The sequence below is a fragment of the Silene latifolia genome, chromosome Y (assembly GCF_048544455.1).
Source record: "Silene latifolia isolate original U9 population chromosome Y, ASM4854445v1, whole genome shotgun sequence".
Taxonomy (NCBI): domain Eukaryota; kingdom Viridiplantae; phylum Streptophyta; class Magnoliopsida; order Caryophyllales; family Caryophyllaceae; genus Silene; species Silene latifolia.
Window position 1 is genome coordinate 282,835,144 of NC_133538.1, and position 10,015 is coordinate 282,845,158.

At 38.4% G+C, this 10,015-nt stretch overlaps 1 non-coding gene across 1 annotated transcript; it reads left to right on the forward strand.

Moving 5' to 3' along the window:
- The first annotated feature begins 9,645 nt into the window (after window positions 1-9,645).
- Window positions 9,646-9,752, forward strand: LOC141636397 (small nucleolar RNA R71). Its single transcript, XR_012541013.1, has one exon. It is a non-coding gene; the product is annotated as a small nucleolar RNA R71 (small nucleolar RNA).
- The last annotated feature ends 263 nt before the right edge of the window (window positions 9,753-10,015 follow it).

Sequence of the window (10,015 nt, forward strand, 5' to 3'; positions counted from 1 at the left end):
TCTTATACAACACCATTGGATAACCCATGAGGGTTATGAGAAGAATATTAAATGGATCACCAAGGGGAGCAACCCCATTTACCTACCAATGAATGGTTTGCCAAGAATTTCACCAAGAAGAGGCCCTCTTTCTCCAATCCCATCTTATCTCATCCCCACAAACCCAAATCAAGCCAATCAAGCACCATCTCCAACACAACAACAACATGAAAAACCAATAAATTAAAATGAGAAGATTGTGATACCACCCTAAACCTTCCAAAACCAACCCTACAACCACCCAAATCCTTTCATCCTCCCTAGGGATGATTTCGTGACGGGGATCCTTCAATATATGCACCTCTGCCAATTCGAGGCCAATGTGGATAACTACTATGAATTATATCCACAATTTCACCGATTGGCTCGACAAGGGATCATTAGTGATGAGGGAATGCTTCCCTCTTGGGTTCAAATGAATATTCTTTTCCCAAACTCGGAGAGGGCTAATGAAGGAGCACATGGTCAAGAGGGTGAAGGGACTGACAAGTCAAAAGGTGGAGATACGGTGGAGCTTGATAGTGAGGGTAATGAATTTATGGATTTCAATGGAAGCGATGCATCAAGAGGAGCTTGGGATAACAACTTGGAAGGGGATGATGGCGATATTTAAAGAACACTTCATGGCTAGATGGAGCGGGCAAGAGGCACCCATCAAGGCTAAAGTGAAGTTTCTTTTATCCCCTCTTTATCTTTTTTTTTCATGAAAAGAATTTCGTGTTTTGATAACTTGTTTTATAATCTTTATTTCATGGAGTCCTAGCATCATCTAGAGGACTAACACCTTGGTCCCATTGAGGTGTTCATTTTATTGTTCCCATTTTCAAAATCCAAAATGACATATTGTAGTTTCATGCATAACATTTTTATGCATGAACTCTCCCAAAATTTTTGACATTAGAAATAGTGTCTATTTTGGTTTGGGGAAGTTTATGCATATGCATTGGGAGCTAATCTAAATTATGCTCTCCACCATAACAAAAACCATGCATCATATAGCATAGCTTAGTTTGCATTCACTTTTGTTTATATGTCATATAAATTGCATTTAGCTTAGAAATCATGCATTTTCATATAAATTGCATAATTTCCAATCGTATTGGCTATTGAGGACAATGCCCATACTAGTGTGGGGATGGAAAATTCTAACTTGACCTTTTTAAAACAAAAATGATAAAAATTGAAAATTTTTGAAAAATACAAAAATATGTCTTTTAATTTCATTAAAACAAAATACAAAAAAAATTCAAAAATATGTTCATTTCCTTTGTAGTATAGTCTTGTATATATTGTTTTGTATATATTGTGTTTGTTCACCCTTTTTCATATTGATCGACTACGCCACATCCGAGACATGAGGATATAGAAGACCGCATGGTATGATCTTTCCAATCTCCTTTTTCCTCTTTATGTTAATGACTATGTGGCTTTATTTTGATTGATGCGGTATAAACAATGTGCATTTAGGATTACATTTAGTTTATTTGGCATACTAGTTGGTATAAGCATATGCATTAGGTTGAATATATGTTAGTTGCATCATGGCATATAGTTGCATTTAGGAAAAAATTTGTGAAAACATCTATTTGGGAAACTTGACAAGTGTATATAAGGCCCTTGTAGATGCTTTTTCTTCTTAACACTTTGCTTGTTAGAATGCTTGTAAAACACCCTAGGATGTGTCATGCTAGTATCATTTGACCCATGGATTAAGGCCTAGTCAAGAATACCTTGTGGTGTGATAACTCCTTGGCTACCGTTTATTCCAAGGTGACCCTTGAAACCATGCAACCATCATCCATGTTCTACCACATTTTGTCATCAAAGGGAATGGGCACAAAAATTGTTCAAAAATTTGAGTTCAAGAAATAAAAAGAAAAGAAAAAGTTTGCAATTGCATCAAATAAAAGAGGAGTAACAAAAATGAAAACTCTATGCTTCAAAAATAAGCACCCTCGCTACAAAGGGGTGACTTTGAAAATGTTCAAAAAGAAATGCAAAAAGTTGAAAAATTGTCAAGTGTTGAAAATGCCAAACATCAAAAGAAATGGCAAAAAGAAAGTGTTCTCAATTATCAAATGCCACAAATTGAGGGGAAAAACAACAACAAAAGCAAACTCCCATATGAAACTCAAATTCTATTGATCCCTTTTCCATCAAATCCACTTTTGTGCATGGTAGAGAGGGGACGACCCTTCTTCTTGTCTAGGCAAGAAGGGGAATTCCGCGATCCTACAGTGTTTCTAACACCATAGGGAGTCTATTCTTGACAAAAGCATTTAACGATTGAGGACAAAGGTAACCTAGCTTGACACAACTTGGAGGTGATTTATTAGTATCCTTCTAGGTTTAGTAGTTTGAAGAAACCATATCTATAATGGAATGTGTACCCTTAGATTGCTTCCCCTTTAGATAATTTCCGCCACTTAGATAAGAAAAGTGGCTATTCATTTTTTTAGATGCATCCATTACTTGATTTTGTGTGCTTTAATGTTTGGATGTGTCGCCATTTTGGCAAGACCCACCTTGCCTTGCAAGAAGGCATCCTACCTCATGGTTGTCTTGTTATGAGTTGAAGAGACGGAGTGAGACCCGCTAATTGTCTCATATCGGCTATATTAGTAGGTTAGTTTAAATAAAGGTCCTAGTTTTTGTCACCTCTTTACTCGGGACGAGCAAAGGTTCGGTTTGGGGATACTTGATGTGACTCATTTTAGAGCATATTTAGTCCCCGAATTAGCCTCGTTCCTATGCTTTTTAGTGCATAATTGGGTCATTTACTATCTTTAGTCTTTCGTTTTGCATATTCTTTGAGGTTTTGATCCCTTGGTAGGAAAGGAGTAAGAACCTTGCATTTTCATGGCAAAATGGAGCTAAATTGATCGAATCTAATGACCAAACATCAAAGAGAAGACAAGCTAGAAGGCCTATGTAAATAATGAAGTAAGTGGGCCATGATGAGAAGATCCTTGAGGATTGTTGGAGAAAGAAAAGAAGAGAAGTTGACTGGCTAACAATCCGGGCGCCGCAGTGCACGGGACGAGCGTCCTGGTCTGCTACAATCCGAGCGTCCTGTGGCCAATCCGCTCATCCTGGCCCCTCTCAATCCGAGCGTCGCCCTCAACAAGCCGCTCGGATTCCTCTCCATTATAGGCCGTCCCTCCCTCAAGCCGCTCGGGACGACCATATTCCATGAAGACCACCAAAACAGATATGCGCATCTCCCTTGAGAGGAGCACTTCCTCAACTTTTCTTAAGGGTCTTAATCGTCATTTAAGCCCTTAGTAACCCTAATTTATGTACCTAATCCATAGTATAAATACCCCATTGTACTAATTAGATTATCATGTCCTTCATATACTCTTTTTATGTTATTCTAATCTCATCTTAATCTTGTAATCAACTCTTAATTAAGCTTTAATACAAATCTCATTTCCTTAATTTCTCTATTGTTCATCATTTATTTTGGGTAATTGAAGATTTTTTGGGTATTATTGGGAGATTGACAACCTTCCATCAATCATCAAGTACTTCTATTATTCTTTGCTTATTATTTTAGAATCATCATTAGGTATAATTCTCTTAATCCCTTTTTAATTATTGTTAATCATTTCCATTCATTCATCATTTTTTGCCTTGCTAATATGATTGACAACCTTATTAGCATGTTAAACTTGATAATGAGTGAGTAGTCTCTTAACTAGGGTTAATGGGGAATTAGGGGAAACAACATAGGGGATGATTCATGCTTAATCTAATATGTTCACATAATTTATTTGCTTGCTTGTTGTGATCTCAACTTATGCACATGTTATGTTTGATGAAATGCGAGCCTATGAATCCTTGCAGTTTTTACCCATCACTTACCTATTAAATGAGACTTGTAAGACATAAACCAACTCGAGTCTCATTAGACCATGCATATAGTTGAGTAGGGAGGATTAAGTCGACTTGTAGGTGTTGTACAATCTAATCGATTCGGCTCCGGGACCCAAACCTTCATAGGATTCTACGAGATACACCAACTCGATCCTATCACAAGAATAATTGTTTGCTTATAATTTGAGAATATATTTGTATATGATCAATTCCCATGTATCCCTTATGAACTCATGACACCCTAGTACTTTTAATCAATTGTTTACATCTCATTTTAATCATCTTGCTTGTTTATTTACATTGTTATTTAGTTTAGTGATCTCTTATCTTAACCCAAATTGTGACACCCTTAGACACGACCATTTGCAATCGAAAATCCTACATCAATACCCGTCCCTTGGGATCCGACCTTTACTTACCTCTTTACTAATAGTAGAGTAGTTTGTGAAGTTTTAAATATTGTTTTGGTCTAGGTAACTTTTGACAACGAGTAACAAAACCGACGAACCAAAGGACTCTCCAAAAATGCATTAGACTATAGTAAACACCACTTATGATCTCCTAACTAAACTGAATGAAGCAATTCCTTTTCTTTTTTTTTTTCTTTTTCTCTTCTCTTTTTTTCGGAATTTTAGTTTTTTTTCTTTGCTTCATAATTCTCTTCTTTTTCCAACATAGGAAATCAACACCATTGCTAACAAAATTAAAGCTACAACCCACATGATATAAAAGTCCCAATCCCAACCAAAGTAGCTAAAATAACATGAGACTCAAGCAACTGCGACTATTCCGAAAAGGTAGGCAAATTCTAGATTATAGTTATGAAATAGGATATGAAAAGGCTACAAGGTTCAAACGGGCTAACAAAACAAGGTAATGTATAGCTTATTTGAACAGTAAGAACCGCCTTTCCTCATGAAATAAGATATGAATGCGCAAAAAGTTAAGAAATGTACATGGATAACTTAAGTGGGATTCAAATGCAAAGACAAAGTAAATTATCATCATTGCTAAACAATTCACCAAGACTCGACCTAAAATAAATAAAAATATGTTTTTGTATTTTATAAATGTTTTAATTTTTATGGATTTTTTTTATTTTAAACACACAACATAAATAAAACACACAACGGAAAGTAAATCACACAACAGAAATAAATACTCTCCCCATACCTAAATGTCACAGTGTCTTCATTGTGACGCTTACAGCATAGAAATCACACAAAAATCCAGCAACCTAAAGGACACTACTAACAAAGGAAAGAGGGAAATAAGAAATACATTAAAATAAATACAAGGAAAGATAGTACCAGCTGTGTAGCAAAAGCTCCCCCAAACCAGCTAGAAAGTGAGGGATGTAGTGACCAGCTGTCACTACTGCGCTCCGCCATCATCATCATCATCATTGCCACCATGGATGGCCTAATCAAACCCATCAATCTCCGCGAACATAGCATCCAACTCAGGATCAGGAGCACGGCCACCACGACCTCTAGTATGGCTACCTCATCGAACATCGCCTCTAGCACGGCCACCTCTAGGAACAGCTGTTGCAGCAGAATAAGAAGCTGCAAACTAGCAAAATGGCCCTCTCTGAGAAAGAGGGACACCAACATCCTCAGGAAACACACTGGTAGGCTGGTGAGGCCGAATAAGAGTGTAGAATGGTCAATCCAGAGCACCATAATCCCTACTAAACTGCCCATACTGCGCAGGAGTAACACCATAAAGATGAAAAATATAGGACTGTCATCACCAGGTGTAGTGTAAAAGCTCGGAGTGGTACCTGTATACTGACCTCCTCCAGAAAGAGTGATAGCATCCATCTGCTCCCATAACTGCCTCTGTGTCAAGGCGGTGTTAATCCCCTCGTGAACCCTCACTTCCTTCTCAACAGCTGGATCAAAATGGTAACCATAGTGGGAAGTAGAGGCAACAGAAGAAGCAGAAGGCTGAGGCTGGTAAGAACCAGGTAAGTGGGTAGGAGGTCTACGGCGCTGTCTACGGCGCCCTCCAGTGGTAGCTGTAGTGCTAGAACCAGGTAGAGTGACCAAGAGCTCATCCAGAATCAAATAGGTAATGGGTACAGGTTTCTCCTCAGACTCATTCTCTTCTAGAGGTGAGATAGCTGGCAATTGAGGGTTAGGCAATAACATGTAAAAGTGATCCCTCACCTTCCAGTAAATCAAATTTCTAAATCAAATTCTTGCAATAATAAAATCCATCTAATAAGTCGTGGTTTAGCTTCTTGTTTAGTTAAAAGATACTTTAATGTTGAATAGTCAGTATGAACAATAACTTTATAACCAACAAGATAAGCTCTAAATTTGTCTAAAGCATAGGCAACTGCAATAAGCTCCTTCTCCGTAGTAGCATAGTTGATCTGCGCATCATCAAGAGTCTTACTTGCATAGTAAATAGATGCAACACCTTATCTTTTCTTTGCCCTAAAACAGCTCCAACTGCATAGTCACTGACATCACACATAATCTCAAAAGGTAGGCTCCAATCCAGAGATCGGATTATAGGAGCTGAGATAAGAGCTTGTTTAATCCTGTCAAAAGACTTAACACACTCATCAGTAAACACAAAAGGTGTATCTTTATGAAGCATTTGGGTTAGAGGTTGAGCAATTTTTAAAAAATCCTTAATAAAGCGATGATAGAACCCTGCATGACCAAGAAAACTACGTACACTCTTAACATTAACCGGGTACGGGAGCTGCTCAATTATCTCAACCTTAGCTTTATCCACTTGGATACCTTTACCTTTTACCAAATGACCAAGTACCACCCCTTCAGTAACCATGAAGTGGCACTTCTCCCAGTTGAGCATAAGATGGCTCTCCTCACAGCGCTGCAGAACCTTAGTCAAGTTTCTCAAACAAACATCAAAGTCAGTACCATAAACACTGAAATCATCCATAAAGACTTCCATAATAGAGTCTATGTAATCAGAAAATATGGCCATCATATAACGCTAAAAAGTAGCTGGGGCATTACATAAACCAAAAGGCATCCTCCTATAAGCAAATACACCATATGGACATGTGGTAGTCTTTTCCTGATCGTCAGGATGAATGGGTATCTGAAATAAATCGGAGTAGTCATCTAGGTAACAGAAATAACTATGACATGCTAGTCTCTCTAACATCTAATCAATATAAGGAAGTGGGAAGTGGTCTTTCTTAGTAGTTGTGTTCAACTTCCTATAATCAATACACATCCTCCAACCTGTAACAAGTCTAGTAGCAATTAATTCATTCTTATCATTCTCTACTACTGTAGTACCTCCCTTCTTAGGTACAACTTGGACAGGACTGACCCACTTACAATCAGATATAGAGAAAATAATGCCAGCATCAAATAATTTTTGTACCTCTTTCCTTACCATCTCCTGCATTGGAGGATTTAGTCGTCTCTGACCCTGTGCACTAGGCTTGTGTCCTTCTTCCAAGTGAATACGATGCATACAAAAGTCAGGACTAATACCTTGTAAATCATCAATGCTATACCCAATGGCCTTTTTATGAGTTTTCAAAATAGTCAACAAGGCAGAAAGTTGGCCTTCAGTTAGGCTAGCATTGACAATTACTGGGTTCATTTCACAGTCATCCAAAAATTCATACTTAAGATGAGAGGGAGGGGGTTTAAGTTCAGGTTTCTTTACCTCGATAACCTTAGACGGCCTACCTAAGTTGTATACCTTTTGCTGTGGGCATTCCTCTTCAGTTAGCAACTTCTCAATCTCATCAACTTATTGACTCCATGAACCCGTCTCAGCAGCTGAATCAGAAACAAGGCCATCTCCAGAGGATCCCTATTTAAATACATAGCAAGACACTCATCAATAGTAAAATCAACAATATCAATACTATGACAAGTTTCTTCTATCATGGGATGTTTCAAAGCTTTTTCTAAGTTGAAAACAATAGTATCATCCCCCATAGCTAAAGTCAGTCTCCCTCTCCTAACATCTATAACTGCCCCGGCTGTGTGAAGGAATGGTCTACCCAAGATGATAGGAATTTGGTTGTCTTCCGCCAAATCTAAGACAACAAAATCAACGGGAATGAAGAATTTCCCAACTCGAACGGGAACATCCTCCAAGACACCCAATGGGTGCTTAATAGATCGATCAGCCATCTGCAAAGTCATATTAGTAACAGTCATTTGACCCATATTTAATTTCTTACAAAAGGAATAAGGCATGACACTAACGCTAGCTTCTAAATCACAAAGAGCTTTACTAATAGCAAGATGACCGATATGACAAGGAATAGAAAAACTCCCTGGATCCTTAAGCTTAGGTGGTTAATTAGCTTGTAACACGGTGCTGCACTTTTGAGTAAAGGCAACGGTATCCACTTCATCAAAGGACATCTTCCTTGTCAATATTTCTTTCATAAACTTCGCATAAGCCGGCACTTGAGTGATCAACTCAGTAAAAGGAACACTTACCTACAAGTTCTTCACTACCTCCATAAACCTCCCAAACTGCTTGTCCATCTTAGACTTTTGTTGACGATGCAGAAAAGGTAGTGCAATAGTAATCGGCTCGGCTTCCTTTGCTTTAAAATCAATTTTTGAAACACCTTCATCGGCCAGTGAGGTGCCTCGATCGAGCCTTGATGTCACTAGATTGAGCACTGAAGTTCCTCGATCGAGCCTGATGCTACTCGATCGAGGAACCTTGGCAGATCCGTCTTTTTTGCTTTTCTCGCTTTTATTCTTATCTCGTGTTTCAGTTTCGTTAACTTCTTTTTCATCGTCACTTAGCTCCAAATTACCCAATCCCTTAGGATGCATATAGGGTATCTCATCTTCATTAGCGGGCAATTCTTCTTCATTTTGGCAATTTTGGATTTTGATATGTGGTACCGCTCTTCAATTGAATGACATTAGCTTGCTCATGAGCTTGCTTACCTTGAGGAGGAAGATTTCCGAGCTATTTTGAAGAATTATGAACCGCCATCTGAGCTACTTGGGTATCCAACATCTTATTATGGGTAATCAGCTAAGAAATTTGAGCCGTCTGCTTTTGTTGCATTGACAAAATTTGTTGCAAGAGATTTCTCAACTCTGCCATCTCATTATTTTGAGCTTGTTGAGGAGTTTGTTGAGGAGGTTGTTGATATTGATTATTAAACTGCTGACCTCCTTGATTTTGCCTTTGATATCCTCCTTATGGTTGATTACCACGGTTTTGAGGAATAGTATATGAATTTTTCTGTGGTTGTTGCGGCTGTGGATTTTGCACATTCTAACTAGACCATTGAAGGAAAGGATGCTCCTTTGTTCTTTCATTGAAAAATTAGAGAAAGGTGTACCTTGCCTAAAAGACTGATAGGCATTAACCTGCTCCAATGTGCTCAAACACTCAGCTGCCTTATGACCATCTAAACCACATCTAGCACAAGACTCCTTCTGTTGACTCATAGCATGGACTACCTCCTTATTACCCAAATATTGGGTAGTCTTAATCTCATCGATTTGGGCAGAAAGAGCCTCTAATTGCGCCGCAATACCGCTATCTCCACCATTCCCACATGTACTTACCCTAGGAATTCCATACTTAGCAGTATGGGTAGAAATATGATCAATCAACTTCCACGCACCATCAGAAGTAGTGTTGTCCTGAAACCTTCCATTAGCTGAAGAATCTAGCAAAGCACGATGATCATCATACAACCCATTATAAAATTGGTTGCAAAGAAACCACTTTTCAAAACCATGATGGGGAACCGAACGCACTAATCTTTTGAAGCAAACCCATGCTTCATTTAAATCTTCAGTAGCTGTTTGTTTGAAGCCGATAATCTGATTTCTCAATGCGTTAGTCTTTTGTGGTGGAAATTAACTCTTGTATAAAGCAAGAGCTAGAGTATTCCAGTCAGTAACTCCTTGATCCTCCATATCCAAATCTCGCAGCCACTCCGCAGCACCATCTTTTAGAGAAAAAGGAAATAGCACCTGCTTCACCTGTTCATGTGTCACCCCAGCAGTTAAAAGGATGAAACAAAAATAACTGACGAATTTCTCTATATGTTTAGCAGAGTCTTCATTAGCTAACCCTCCAAATAAGTTTCGTTCCACCA